Below are 15,523 nucleotides of genomic sequence, written 5' to 3'. Positions count from 1 at the left end.
CCACAACCAACAAAAACAAAACAAAACAAAACACAATCTCTCACTTTTGTGTGCTCAACATTGTAACACTAGTGCTTCAGTCTAGGGCTAAGATTTTAGGTGTGGACATTTATCAACACTCCTGATTCAGATTCTAATTGATAAAATGTTTAATCAATGTTTTGTTTTTACTAATTTTGCTTTTTACAAATTCACATATACCTATAAAAAACAGAGTGGCCATCCCAATAACATTCTCAAAGTACTTCCTAATGATGACTTACAAAAAGTTGTATTATATTACAACAAGGAAAACAATGCTACAAATAAGGAAAACCAATACATAAATATTAATGATTAATAAAATAAAAAAACAAAACAATTACATATTCGATTTATTATTTTCTCATATTGCTGTACATTTAAAACTGCCTAAGTCTATGATGTTAAACCAGAATTTTATAGGTTATCAATAGCCTTTAAAGTTACTCACTAAGATTATTATTTATGGTTCATCTCATCATTTGTATATGGCTTATACCATCATTTGTTCCTCGCTAACATATAAAGTAAGGAAGCCCTTAAATTTTAACAGAAACTGTGAAGGTAATGTCTTAAATCTTCACTCTGCTTCTTTACACAAACACTTTGCAACTTCTCATTAGTACAGTTTCTATAAACTCTGAAATGTACATACTTAGTAGTGTATGACTGCTACCATGAATCTTATATGCTTTGTGGAAAAGTTTTACAACCTGCTAAATAGTCTAAATTTTGGCATATATGAGCAAATTCCCAAAATTAAACATATTAAAAACATTAAAACTTTTAACAAACCTTAGCACTTTCTATAGTGTTCATTATCACAGGTTCCTTGTACAGAATAATTGAATTCCTCCTCCAACACATGCGTTGAACAACAAATATCTGGAATTATTTTGTTTTTGACATGTCAATCTTGACTTTATTCTTAAATGTGTTATTATGTAAAAAATACATGGTTCTAAAATTTCACCACAATTCTTTTGAATTTAATTTTTGTGGAATTGTCTACTTTAAGAAAATCAATTACACTTTATATATAAAAAATGTTCTGTGCTCAATTCAGTAATACATACACTAACATTGGAACAATAAAGAGAACAATAGCCCCTGACTGAGGATGACACGCAGGTTAGTGAAGCATTCCCGATTTTTAAAAGAACAGATGCTGGATGGGCTTTGGACAGAAGGGAATCTTAATGCATTTTTGTTGGGAGTTTAAACTTGTTCGAAGACTTTGGAAAGTAGTATGGAGGTTCCTCAAAAAACTACATAGAGTGCCTCTAAGACCCAGCAATCCCATTTTGGGCATTCATCCAAATGATCACAAACAAGACCATACTAAAACTACCAGCAAAACTATGTTCATTGCAGCATTATTTACCATAGATAAGATACATAACCAAACCTGATGCCCCACAGTAAATGAATGGATCAAGAAAGTGTATGTATTTGTGTGTGTGTGTGAGTGTGTGTGTGTGTGTGTGTGTGTGTACTGCAATTCTATGCCTCCATCAGAAAAAATGGCATCACCCAGTTTGCTAGGAAATGGAAAGACTTGGAAAAAATTATATTAAGTGAATTAAGCCAGGCCCAAAAAGAAACATATATGGCATGGTTTCCTTATTTGCAATAACTACTATGTGTCTGAGACAAGCAGAAAACATCATATAACTTGATGTTAGGCAACATGAACCCCAAGGTAAGGATTCAAATGGTTTTTCTTTCTTGTGATTGTTTCTAACATATTTATAAGATGATTTCTTTGTTGCTTTGTATGTTTTTCCTGCAAGCTAAAGCCCTGTTTTCAATGTATTTGATGTTGGTATAATTTGTGGAGGGGAAGAGAAACACAAATTGTTTAAATAGGGATGCAGGTGGACCCATTAAAATGAGATGAACAAGTCGTTATGTCAAAAAATGATTTTGGCCGGGGGGTGGAGGGATGTAGATGGTGAGGGGGCTGGGGTGGGGGAGGTTTGGTGGGAGTGGGGAGTGGGAGATGGGCAGTGATCAGAAGGGGAAAGAAAGGAGAAGGCAACAATGCTTGATAAAAAATGGAATTCTATGCTTCCATCAGAAAGAATGACATTGTCCCATTTGTAAGGAAATGGAAAGACTTGGAAAAAATTATATTAAGTGAAGTAAGCCAGGCCCAAAGACACATAAGTCCCATGGTTTCCCTTATTTGCAATAACTAGTATATGTCTGAGTCAAGCAGGAAAGGTCAGATAAGTTGATGTTAGGGGAATGAACCCCAAGACAAGTATTCAAATGTATTTTGTTTTTTTTTCTTTCAGGCAATTTTTCTCTAACATATTTATAAGACGATTTCTATGTTGCTTTTTATGTCCCTCCCACAAGGCATGACCCATGCTTTCACTGCATTTGATGTTGGTATAATTTGTGGAGGGGAAGGAAAAAAAAAAAACCAATTCGTTTAACCAGGGATACAGGTGGACCCATTGCAACAATGAGATGTACAAGTCCTTATGTCAAAAAATGAACTTTACAACTTTGGGGGGAGGAGGACCAGGTGGGGGAAGTGGGGGAGTATGGGAAGGGGTGGGAAGGGGAAGCAAAGAGGAGGCAACAATGCTTGATAAGAAATGTACTCGTTATCTTGCCCATGTAATTGTAACTCCTCTGTCAGTATTCTCACAATAAAAAAAAAAAAGAAATGCGCTCAATAACTCGCCCATGTAATTGTAACCCCTCGGTATGGTATTTTCACAATAAAAAAGAAACATAGGTCCTATGGTATCCCTTATTTGCAATAACGAATGTATGTCTGGGATAAGCAAAGAAGGCATGGTAAGGCGAAAAAAAGGAGGAGGCAACAATGCTTGATAAGAAATGTACACATTACCTTTTCCACGTAATTGTAACTCCTCTGTATGGTATTTTCACAATTAAAAAAAAAAAAAGAAAAGGTCAAAAGCAAGTGCATATGACTAGATAAGATGATGTTAAGGTAAATGAACCCCATGAGAGGGACACAGTGGTTTTTTATTTCTTTCTGTTGTTTCTAATATATTTACAATGTATGATGTGATTTTTTATATGTGCGCCCCCCACAGTTAAACCCCTGTTTTCACTGTATCTGATGTTGGTGCACCTCCATCTTCTTTTTTTTTTTTTTTTAAATTTTATTTTATTTTATTTGAGAACATACTGTACAGAGGGGTTACAATTACATGGTCAGGATAATGCATACATTTCTTACCAAGCATTGCAGCCTCCTCCTTTGTTTACCCTTCACCTCCCTTCCCAGCCTCCCCCCTCCCCCCCCACCCAATCATACCCCCCCTCCCCCCCCCGACATTGTAAAGCTGGTTTTGACATGACATTTTGTACTTCTCATTGTTGCAACAGGTCCACCTGAATCCTTAAACGACTTGTTTGTCCCCATCTCCTCCACATGTTATACTGACATCAAATATAGTGAAAGCAGGGGTTACACTGTGGGGGAGGGACATACAAAGCAACCAAGAAATAATCTTATAAATGCGTTAGAAACACATGCATGAAAGAAACAAAGACATTAAAATACATATTTGAGGGTTCGTTTTCCTAACATCACATTCTCTGACTTTTTCCGCTTGGCTCATACCTATACTAGATATTGCAAATAAGGGAAACCATGGGACCTATGTTTCTTTGGGCCTGGCTTACTTCACTTAATATAATTTTTTCCAAGCCTTTCCATTTCCTAACAAATGGGGCAATGTCATTCTTTCTGATGGAGGCATAGAATTCCATTGTGTGCATGGGTGGTTCAGTGGTAGAATTCTCACCTCCATCTTCTATATACACTTTTCTAATTTGGGGATGGAAAGGGAAAAAACAAAATGCTTAAATAAGGATACAGTATGACCCACTGCAACAATGTGACGCACAAGACAGTATGGTGAAAAACGAACTTTACAATTTAGGCGGGGTGGGAGGAGGGGAGTGTACTTGTGGAGGTGAGAGGGAAGGGATGGTGGGGGAAAACAAAGGAGGAGGTAACTTTGCTTGATAGGAAATATACTCATTACCTTTTTTATTAACTGTAACCACTATGTACAGTACTTTTACAATAAAAAAACATAAAAATATTCATGGATGGAAGAGAATATTTCCAATATTTTACCCATTTAATATCATTAACAAAGAAATTAATGCAAAACACTGATATGAAGATATTTTGAATAAATGTGTGTGTGTATGTATGTATGTATGTATGTATGTATGTATGTATGTATGTGCGTGCCTGCTCATTTTCATTCTCAGAGTTAGAATTCAGTGCATCAAGTTCTCCGTAGGCCATTCCTCTCTAGATTGATGAGCTACTATATAAGCTAAATCTCCATTCTTGGCTCTTTGGTAGTTCATTAATTTTTTTAAAAAAATAATTTCATGAATATTTTTTGTCCTGATTGGCTTCCAAGGGTTATCCACAGATCTCAGGTTCCTGAGCACATACCCGAGTAGACAGGATTACAGGTGTGACCAACCATCACAAGGCTTTCAGAATAATTTAAAAAGTAGAAGAAAATTTACTTCATAAAGGCTTGTTTATTATCTCCTGCTTTTAAAGCATTTTGGAGTGATTATATGTGAATTTATTTCATTTTTGGATTCTTAAAAGGCAGTAAGTGATGGTATTTAAAAGTTTTAATCCTTTTTTTTTGTGGGTCATGTGGCTTGAACTCTGGGCTTGGGCGCTGTCCCTGTGCCTTTCAGCTGAAGGCCAGTGCTCTACCCCTTGAACCACAGTGCCACTTCTGCTTTCCTAGTGGTTTATTGGATATGAGAGTATCACAGACTTTCCAGCCTGGGCTGGCTTTGAAGCGCAATCCTCAGATCTCAGCTTCCTCTGTAGCCAGGATTATAGGTGTTAGCCACCAGCTACCGGCTAGTTTTAGTACATTTTAAAACGTATACTGGAACTGTGGAACAGAAGAAATTTGTCTCTCTTTAGACCTCAATTTATGAGCTCAACTCTGAGCATAACCCAATGTCACCAATACAGTCTGTGTTGAAGACAAAATGTGACAGAAAATAATTACCGTGGGCAATAATTGCTATCTTGGACAACATGAATATTGAATTGAGAGTGTAAGGGAATGGAGAGGATTTTACCTACTTTTTTATTGCTGACTTTTGGAAATTTTGACTCATTTCCTTCCCCACTGTGTGTCTTTGCGTCATACACTTAGTGCCTTTAATTACAATATTTCCTAACACTAAAATGGTAATAATATTAGAATTATAGCAAATGTTTTCTTAAGAATTAAGAGAAATAAAACTTGTGAAATACTTGACATAAACGTCTAGGAATGAGCTTACAATTACATGGGCAAGATAATGAGTATATTTCTTATCAAGCACTGTTGCCTCCTTCTTTGCTTCCTGTTTCCATCCCTTCCCATCTCCCCCCCACACCCCCCTCCCACCACCCCCCCACACCAAAGATGTAAAGTTCGTTTTTCGACATAAGGACTTGTTTCATCTCATTATTGCAATGAGTCCACCTGCATCCCTATTTAAACGATTTGTTTTTTCCCTTCCCCTCCACAACTTATACCAACATCAAATACAGTGAAAGCATGGGTTATACCATGGGGGACGGACATACAAATCAACAAAGAAATCATCTTATAAATGTTCGAAACAATTGCAATAAAGAAAAAAACAATTGAATCCTTATCTTGGGGTTCATTTCACCTAACATCAATGTATCTGACCTTTTTCTGCTTGACTCAGACATATACTAGTTATTGCAAATAAGGGAAACCATGGGACCTACGTTTTTTTGGACCTGGCTTAATTCACTTAATATAATTTTTTCCAAGTCTTTCCATTTCTTAACAAATGGGGCAATGTCATACTTTCTGATGGAGGAATAGAATTCCATTGTGTATATATATATATATATCACATTTTCTTCATCCTTTCATCTAGTGAGGAGCATCTGGGTTTGTTCCATATCTTAGCCATGGGAAATAATGCTGCAGTAAACATAGTTGTGCTGGTAACGGACAAGTGTCTCATATCTAAAATATACCTGGAACCCAAAAAAATTAAATCCCCCAACAACAAATCCTCAAAGAAACAACTGCCCAATAAATAAGTGAGCTAAAGACTTAAAGAGAAACTTCTCTGAAGAGGAAAGGAGGATGGCCAATAGACACATGAAGAAAAGCTCAACCTCTCTAGCCATAAAAGAAATACAAATCAAAACAACATTGAGATACCATATCACCCCAGTTAGAATGGCTATAATCAAGAACTCTAATAACAACAGAGGCTGGAGGGGATGTGGACAGAAGGGAACCTTAATGCATAATTGTTGGGAGTGTAAACTTGTTCAACTGCTTTGGAAAGTAGTATGGAGGTTCCTCCAAAGACTCCACATAGAACTCCTCTATGATCCAACAATACCACTTTGGGGCATTTACCCAAATGATCAGAAACTAGCCAGCAGTTTTTTTAAAATACTAAATAGAATGCAATAAGCATTACAAAAGCCTTTACATGTAATGAGAAACCAGAAGGAATGTTCTCTATTGACCATGCTCTGCTTCAAAGGCAGCCAGGTGGATAGCTTCTCATGCTGTAAATCAAACTGGTTTTATTATATGTTGGCAGTATAAAAACATCAGGGACAGAATAATGAAGGAATGTTGTATACTGAGGTTAAGTACATATGAAAATGTGCAAAACTGATGAAAATGTAAAAGTCTCTGAATAGTATATTGTGTTTTACATCATTTAAGTTAAATTGCAAAAATAGGGAAGACCTAGAGGAATGAATTCTTTTTGATAGCCAATCAAAGGTCCTTAGAAGATTGAACTCTTTCCTCATTCTTGTAGAGAAATCATCAGATGAGAGGAACTCTATTGTTTTTTTGGTTCTTTCCATTTATACTTCAGTTTGAAATCTGAACTACATGAGACTGAAAGAAACCTAGAAAAATTAGACACGCAGGCTTTGGAAAGAACCATGAACGAAAAATAAATAAAATACATATAGCCTTGTAAAAGGTCTAACTAAATTTATTTATATAGTCTTAAGTGTAAACAGAAAATGATTTAAACAATATAATGCAACAGTGTTACTCACAAGACAATACGTTGGAAATAGTCTTGGGGGGGCATTGGGATGGAAGAGGGAGAAAAATAGGGGAAGGGATAACAAGTTATAAAAGAAATGAATTCATTATCTTACTTATGAAACTATAACCCCTCTGTACATTAACTTGACAATAAAATTTAAATAAAAAACATAAAATACATGATAGCGAGCAGCAATACAGGAGATGTGAGTGGGGGAAATACTGTACTATACAAAGAAGAATAAAACAGCCGTGGGGAGCAGTAATTTGACTTTAACATAAGAAGTAATAAACTTGCATACAGATTTTTAGCCTCATGTCAGTCAGTAAATAGGGAAAACAAAATGCACAATCAGTAAACCAATAGAGATAAAATAGAAAACTAAACAATTAAGGTGAAGTGATTACATGAACCAAGAATAAAAAAATGACACAATTATTAAACAAATAACAAGCTGGTAAGTTAAAAAAATATTACTAATAATTCTAGTAATGTTTTTTTACCTCACAACTTATAAGAACTACACTTCAAATCACAGTTTAATAGTATATCATTTTAAAAATAGGTTACTTATTATTGATTTCTTAATATTGAATATTTAATATATAATTTTAATTTCAGTAGCTATAGAAAAGAAAGTGCAACTAAGTTTAATAATATATTTCATGAATTGTACAATTGAGAAGCATTAGAATTTTAAAAAATAACATATCAATATTGTTTCATTTCTGTGAATTAATGTAATAATTCAAAATGTGTTCTACACTTAGCACTCATCTTAACATCAAAAAATAAATTATTGCACATGACTTGGTATTAGATGGAAGGGTTCAGCACTGTGGTAATATTCACACCACACAGTACATCAGAGTTTGACTCCTCTCATCTAGCTTAAATTGTGGAAATTTGATTTCTACATGCATGTTAAATTCCTACCTAGGTAACATCTATAAAATTATATACAATTATATATATGAGGAGTGTTTCAGATGATACTTAAAAGTCACATTCATTAATTAAATTTTTATTGTTTTCTACCAAATAAATATTTATAGAGAGACTGAATTTCTGAGTAGATAGTTGATGGTGTATGGGTGCTTGATTATACATATTGAGGATTATTTTATATTTCTGCCATTGTTTCTACAATTGGATTTAATTTTCCATAAAGGGTTAAGTGTATTATATTGGATATATAAAAGTAAACTGTATGTTTATTATATTAATATTTTGCCACTTGTCTAATCCCAAGTTTAAATTATCCATATGTTTGAAGTAAAGAAAATAACAACAGATATAAAAAAGATAAATCAGTGTGTAGTGGACAAGTATTTTCACCTTTATTTTGATAGTTGTTCCTCTTTTACACTACAGAATATTCTAGGGAAAATGTGCTCAAGTCTGACCACAACTGCAGAATATTATGGTTTGGTCTATCATAAGAGAAGGAAGGAAGGGGTACCTTCCTTCCAAAAGTCTGCTCCCAGGGATGTGATCTGTTTTATGGTGGTGACTTGTAAATGAACATTTTTGACAGTCAACCTTGAAAAGCCATCTTGATAGACCATTTTTTGTAAGTGGTTACATTGGATTATCCATGGCTTTGCAAGGATGCCCGATTGCCTCATTTTGAGACAATTAAAACAGGAATTTATTCAGCTGTTCTTTGTATCTTTAGGAGAAAAACCCATTGACTCTAGGCCTGGGGATCAATGGTGCCCAGAGAAGCTACTACCTTGAATAGTGATCCTAGACCTCTAAAAACAAAACAAAACAAAACAAAACTCCAGTAGGCACAGCCACTCAGGGTAACTATCACAGCCTACATGAAGTCAGGCAAAATACAGAAGCTGAGAGTCATTTAGCTGATAACGAATATATTTTTATGAGGCAGACTGAAATGAGACTTCAGAGAGAGGGTCAAAAGACTGATCAGAGAGATTAAATTGGTCACACGAAGATTGGAAAATACAGTTCCTTGTAGAGCAAATAAATCTTAGAAAGCCTGTGCATATAAGAACAAAACAGCAGACCAACTTCCAGAAAAGTGCACTCTCTTAGAGGTCAGCTTAATGAATTATCAATGGAAATCTTTGCGTTCTTAAATATTTGACCACATGTAGGAGAAGGCCAATTGCTGAAGAGAAAGAAAATGTCATCACTCTGTTACGAGGTCCAATATCACATTATGAAGGAATCAAGCACAGATTTGTAATAAAAAGAGAAAAAAACATTCCAAATGAGGGTTTCATTTGTTTTGATGTAACAGTTTCTGATTTAGGTGCTAGCAATTACCAAACAATTGATCCAGTCCCACAGCTGAGTTGATATTTACTGCAGTATTCCCACATGAAGGAAAAGAGAAAATTTACAAATGTCTGATGCAATGAGTTGAGGGTGATGTGTTCTAATAGTGATATCTGAGCTTTAGACATAGATGAAGAGGGGGATTTTCTTTTATAAAAATCTCCCATTTTTAGCCTGGTGCCAGAGGCTCACAGCTGTAATCCTAGCTACTCAGGAAGCTGAGAACTGAGGACTGCTTTTCAGAGCCAGCCTGGCAGGAAAGCCCCTGAGCCTCTTATCTCCATTTAAACACCAGAAAAGCAGGAGTGGTACCGTGGCTCAAGATGAAGAGCACTGACCTTGAGTTGAAGAGCCCAGACTTAAAGCCCCTCGACCAACACCAAAAAAAAAATCTCCCTTTTGTTTGACTGCCTACATCTTTTCCTAACATTCAACAAAGAAGGCATTTTATCACCCACAACATTTAAATCCTGTCCTAGCTACTGCAAATATAATGATTTGTTATCTTATGTCAAAAAGTACATATTTTCGGGATCAAATACCAGCAGTGGTAACATTTTTTTCCAGTCCTTGAACTCTGGGCCTGGGCCCTGAACATGGTTATGCTTGTATGTGAGCTTGTTTATTTATTGGATTACTGCCCGTGAGGGGAATTACAGGGTTATAAGAGAGATCTATGTTTAGCTTTTTGAGGAAACTCCATACTGCATTCCAGAGGGGTTGAACAAGTTTAACTTCCCACCAACAGTGTAATAGAGTTCCCAATTGGAGCCAGGTGCTGGTGGCTCACGCCTGTAATCCTAACTACTCAGGAGGCTGAGATCTGAGGATCATGGTTCAAAGCCAGCCCAGGGAGGTTCCCAATTGGCTACACCCACAGCAGCATTTGCTATTATTAGTTTTCTTGATAATGGCCATTCTAACTGGGAAGAGGTAGAATCTGTCTTGTAGATTTGTAGGCACCTTCTAGCTACCATAAATGAATGAATCCATGAAACCTGTATTTTTCTGAGTCTGCATTCCTTTCTCTTAATATAATTTTCCCAAACCTTTCATTTTCCTTAAGACTGGTGAAAAGTCATCCCTTCTAATGGGTGAATAGAATTCCATTGTGTGTTTGTGTGTGTGTGTGTGTGTGTGTGTGTGTGTGTGTGTGTGTGTGTGTAAGATGACTATAGGCCCATGAGTTCATTTCTAAGCCTATTTTTTCATCTGTAATTCTGTAATTTCATATTAAATTTGGGTTGCTTTCTCTATTGCATTGAAGAATATTGTTGGGATTTTGATGGGTAGTGCATTGTCAATTGTTTGAGGCAGTAGTGCAGTTTTCACAATGTTATTTGTGAAAGCATTGAAAGATTTTGCATTTCCTTGAATCTCCTTCAATTTCCCTTTTTATATTTTTAAAATTTTCACAGTAGAGGTCCTTCACATTTTTGGTTAAATTAATTCCTAGTTTTGTTGTTTTTGTTTTGTTTAGATTTGATTTGATTTTGAGGTTTGTTTTTTGGATTTCAACCTGGATGTTCCCATTGTTGGTAACACAGAAAGACTACTGATTCTTGTGGGTTTAATACCCTTGCTACATTGCTAAAGGTTAGCAACACCTTTACTAACTTGAGGAAGGAAGGTATAGGGTCTTTAAATACAGGATCATTTCATCTGTACAAAGGGATCATTTTACTTCTTCCCTATTTGGATCCCCTTTATGTTTTTCTCTTGCCTATTGCTCTTGCTAGAATGTCCACTACTATATGGAAGAGTAGTATAGAGAGTGGACATCCTTGTCTCAGTCCAGCTTTTATTTTATTATTTTTTGAGTTTTCAAAATCTGGTTTAATTCAAACTGAGGGGCACATTGTGAAAATACATATGCATAAAAATCTAATAAATGCTAGACAAACAACATATTACTTTACAATAGAATAACCACAAATTTGAAGGCTCAAATTGAGTCTGTCACCTGTAAATACAATTTTATATTTGGCTCAAGTGGGTACTCAATTTCAAATGGTGCCAAGTTCCTCCAAAGCGCCTCTTGACCCCCTCAGCCTTGGGAGGAGTTTCACCACAGTCTCAGTTGAAATCCCAGTCATCCCTTCAACTCTTGGGGCCAATTGATTCATTGGTACCCAAACACAACTGGAGGCTAGGGATTTCCAGTGGCCAAAAGTTATTGCACAGAGAACTCCATTCTAAGCCATACTCAGGGCTAAGAAGGTATGAGATTAGCCCTTTAAACAGTGGTATAGCATTAACATGGTCTATGTTAAGAAATAGCTCCTTAGTGAGAATGTACTAATTACTAGTTATCACACCAACAGAAAAAGGCAACATGGGAGCTTCACATTTCACATGAAAGACTAGCATTAACTGCGTCTGGCTTCACTCACATAGAGTGATTATTTTATTTTAGACCTAAGAGAAAATGAGTTCATACCAGTCATTTCTTCACATAAGATTTGTGTAGCATTAAAATTGTTTAACGCTAATGATTAGGCCATGCAGGTAAAAAATGTGTGATTCTCCTCTGCCAAAACAGAAACACCCCATTTCGACTCCTGTCCAGTTTCCAAAAAAAAAAAAAATACAACCAATATATACATACATACACCTTTGTTATTGCACATCTTTCACACAAATCTGTGTATGTATTTTATATAATATATATATTTAAATACACTACACATAAAAAGACTATGGCACTTTACAGAATACATGTTTAACAAAGATCATTCATTACACCACAAATGTTTGAAATGATACAAAACCCTTAAATCATTTAATGTAACATTGTGAATTAAACCACAGGTTTAAAGCATCCACAGACTCCAAGACAAATATTTCTGCTTTAGAGTTCATTGAGAAGCCCAGCTTATCACAAAACTTTAAGCAACAGATGCAGGCAAAATTAATAAGACTTTTCTGGTATTAGCAATTGTTTTATTAGAAAAATAGAAAAATAGTTGTGGGTCAAGTGGTTTTTGAAGAGCTGTGTAGAAGAGTTTTAGTCTAGACTAAAATAGTTGTGGGTCAAGTGGTTTTTAAAGAGCTGTGTAGGAGAGTTTTAGTCTAGACTTCATTCCAGATTTTAATGTCTTCATGTGTCCACTGTTAGGTACATGCTTTGTCATACGCATACTCTGTATTATATTGAGGAAAGTTGCATGCATTCCTAGCTTCTCAGACCTTTTAATCATAAAGAGGTATTGGAGCTTATTAAAAGCTATTTCTACATCCATATAAATGATCATGTGGTTCTTGTCCCTGCTTCTGCTGATGGTGTATGTTACATTTATTTACAAGTATGTTGAATCCAATTGTACCCTACAGTGAATCCTGTTCATTATACCTCAAGCAGCACCATTTGTTGTTACTGGAAGTAACGGTTACTGGATGTGGAAACTGATCCCAGGAGAGGAATGGAACATAGAGGAATGACAAAGTTCAAGTTAATATGTGTTTTCCTTTTTACTGTACAAGAAAACAATCCCAAGGTTTGAAGGAAACTCTGTCCCTGACTTTTTCGAGTGTGTTCTTTACTCATATAAAACTTTTCTGTAAACTTCAGTTGATTATTACAAAAAGAAATAATGTGTTATTTGAAGGCCAGCATAGAACAAAAAGAAATAGCGTTGCTTTAAAAGTGTTCTACTGCAAAGAAACAAAGACATAGAAGTTTTAAAGTGCCTTATGTGTGGATATTTCACTCCTGAGATGATCCTCTTGTTGCAGGAGTCAGTTATCAATTCCTTAGTCTGGTCCTGAGTTCTCCTTAGCAATAAGGATTCCAAAAAGCAGGATCCAGTGAGTATGATCAGCAAAAGGAGCCTCTTCTCTTAAAGGAGTACTCTTTTAAGGAGGGTCCCAAAGAAATATCTGTGTTGCTTTTGTTTGCTTGTTTGTTTAGTTTGTGCTGGTTGTGGGGCTTGAACCCAGAGGCTGGACCCTGTCATTGAACAGTTGCCTTTTCTGCCCACCTGCCTCCAAAGCCAATACTCTACTGTTGAGCCAAAACTCCACTTCTGGATTTCGGGTGTTTAATTAGAGATAAGAGTTTGACAGACTCTTCTGCCTGGGTTGACTTTGAACTAAGATAGTAAGAAAGCTATGTGATATCAACTGTAAAGACTTCTCTTTTGAAATGAGAAATATTAGATGAAATTTATTGTAAAGCTAATATTTGACAATTTTTAAAAGAAGAGAATATGTCCATCAAAAAAGCCATAACTTAAATAATTCAGCAAAAGTAGGTACACTGAATCATTTTGGAATTATTTTTTCTGCTTGGGAAGATTATTGAAGTTGTCATTCCTTTTGTGGAAGCTTAAAGTCACATTTCACTTTTTTTGTTGGTCGTGGGGATTGAACTCTGATCCTGGGCACTGTTCCTCAGCTCTTCAACTCAAGTTGAGCACTCTACAACTTTAGGTCCAGCACCACTTCTGGGATTGTGGTTGTTAATTGAAGATAAGGGTCTCATAGACTTTCCTGACCAGGCTGGTTTTGAACCACAATCCTCTGGTCTCAACCTCCTGAGTAGCTAGGATTACAGGCGTGAACCATCAGCACCTGGCTCATATATGTCTTTATGTGCACTGAATGACACTATGTAGACAAAGCATGGAAATTTGAACCAAATGATGACATGTCAGCTTTTCAGAAAAATTGAGGTAGCAATAAATATGTCTTCCTTTTCCATGTTGTTACATTAATGACTCATGGGACCCTTACATTAGCATCCACTGCCATCTGTATAGGTGTATTTAGTATCAGGAAATGTTCATAGAGAAAAATAGAAAGACTGAGATTTTTAGAAAGCCAAGGAGATTGAATAGGAAAGAACAGCATAGAAGGAGATACATTTATTACACAGATATTAAGAACTAGCCTAAGAGATTTAGAATGCTAAAGGCAATGAGGAATAAGCTTAGTTGATAACTAGTTCTTCAATAAAAAAAAATGGTTCTCTAGAACAGTTTCTGGTACACCGTAGTTACTATAATTTACTCCTTCCATTGAGTTATTCCTTCTATTCTGTCAAAAGTGGTACCATGATTGACCAAAAAGATTTCCAAATGTCACTTAGACTATCCTTCTCTCTGTGATTAGCAGTAACCACACAAAATCCTGGAATCTTTGAATTTCCAGAATTAATCTTCACCTGACATCTAAGCACATTCCTGGCATTAGTTGCTTTGACCTAATGACCAAAACTTTTTTTTTAACAGAGTATATTATTATAAGTAAAGTACATGAATAAGGGACTATTGTCAGGTGTCAGTATGGAAGGAGCAATTATATATTCAAAGTATGGTTTCTTTATTTTGCATTTACTAACTAAATGGTTTTTTTAATTGTGAAAATACTGTACAGAGGAGTTAAAATTACATGGGCAAGATAATGAGTACATTTCTTAACAAGTATTGTTGCCTCCTCCTTTGTTTCCCCTTCCTATCCCTTAACATCCCCCCCATCTACACCGCCCCCCCCCCCGCCAAAATTGTAAAGTTCGTTTTTGAACATAACGACTTGTATTTCTCGTTTTTGCAATGGGTCCATCTGTATCCCTATTTAAATGATTTGTTTTTTTCCATTCCCCTCCACAAATTATACTAACATTAAATACAGTGAAAGCAGAGGTTATATCCTGTCGGGGGGACATACAAAGCAACAAAGAAATCATCTTATAAATATATTAGAAACAGTCACATGAATGAAAAAATATTTGAATACTTTTTTTTTTATTATTATTGCTAGTCCAGGGGCTTAAACTCAGGGCTAGGGCATTATTCCTGAGCTTTTTTTTTTTTCCTCAAGGCTAGCACTCTACCACTTGAGGCACAGCACCGCTTCCAGTGTTTTTCTGTTTATGAGGTACTGGGGAATTGAACCCAGGGTTTCATGCATGCTAGGCAATCACTGTACCATGAAGCCACATTCCCAGAACCCTAAATGAATTTCTTAAGAAGGCATTACATTTTGATTCTGTAACTATGTATCATAATTTTGGCCAGGTGCTAGAAAATGATGTAGAAAACAATACAATATGAGAAGTCCAATAAAGCTGGATGGAAAATGAATAACCGTC

At 35.7% G+C, this 15,523-nt stretch overlaps 1 non-coding gene across 1 annotated transcript; it reads left to right on the top strand.

The window, feature by feature from the left end:
* The first annotated feature begins 1,074 nt into the window (after window positions 1-1,074).
* Window positions 1,075-1,176, top strand: LOC122099817. The gene has a single exon (XR_006146009.1). It is a non-coding gene; the product is annotated as a U6 spliceosomal RNA (small nuclear RNA).
* The last annotated feature ends 14,347 nt before the right edge of the window (window positions 1,177-15,523 follow it).

Source organism: Dipodomys spectabilis, unplaced genomic scaffold, assembly GCF_019054845.1.
Source record: "Dipodomys spectabilis isolate Male_0828 unplaced genomic scaffold, ASM1905484v1 ptg000536l, whole genome shotgun sequence".
NCBI classification, from domain to species: Eukaryota; Metazoa; Chordata; class Mammalia; order Rodentia; family Heteromyidae; genus Dipodomys; species Dipodomys spectabilis.
The sequence above is the reverse complement of the archived record's forward strand: the minus strand, read 5'-3'. Positions and strand labels throughout refer to the sequence as shown.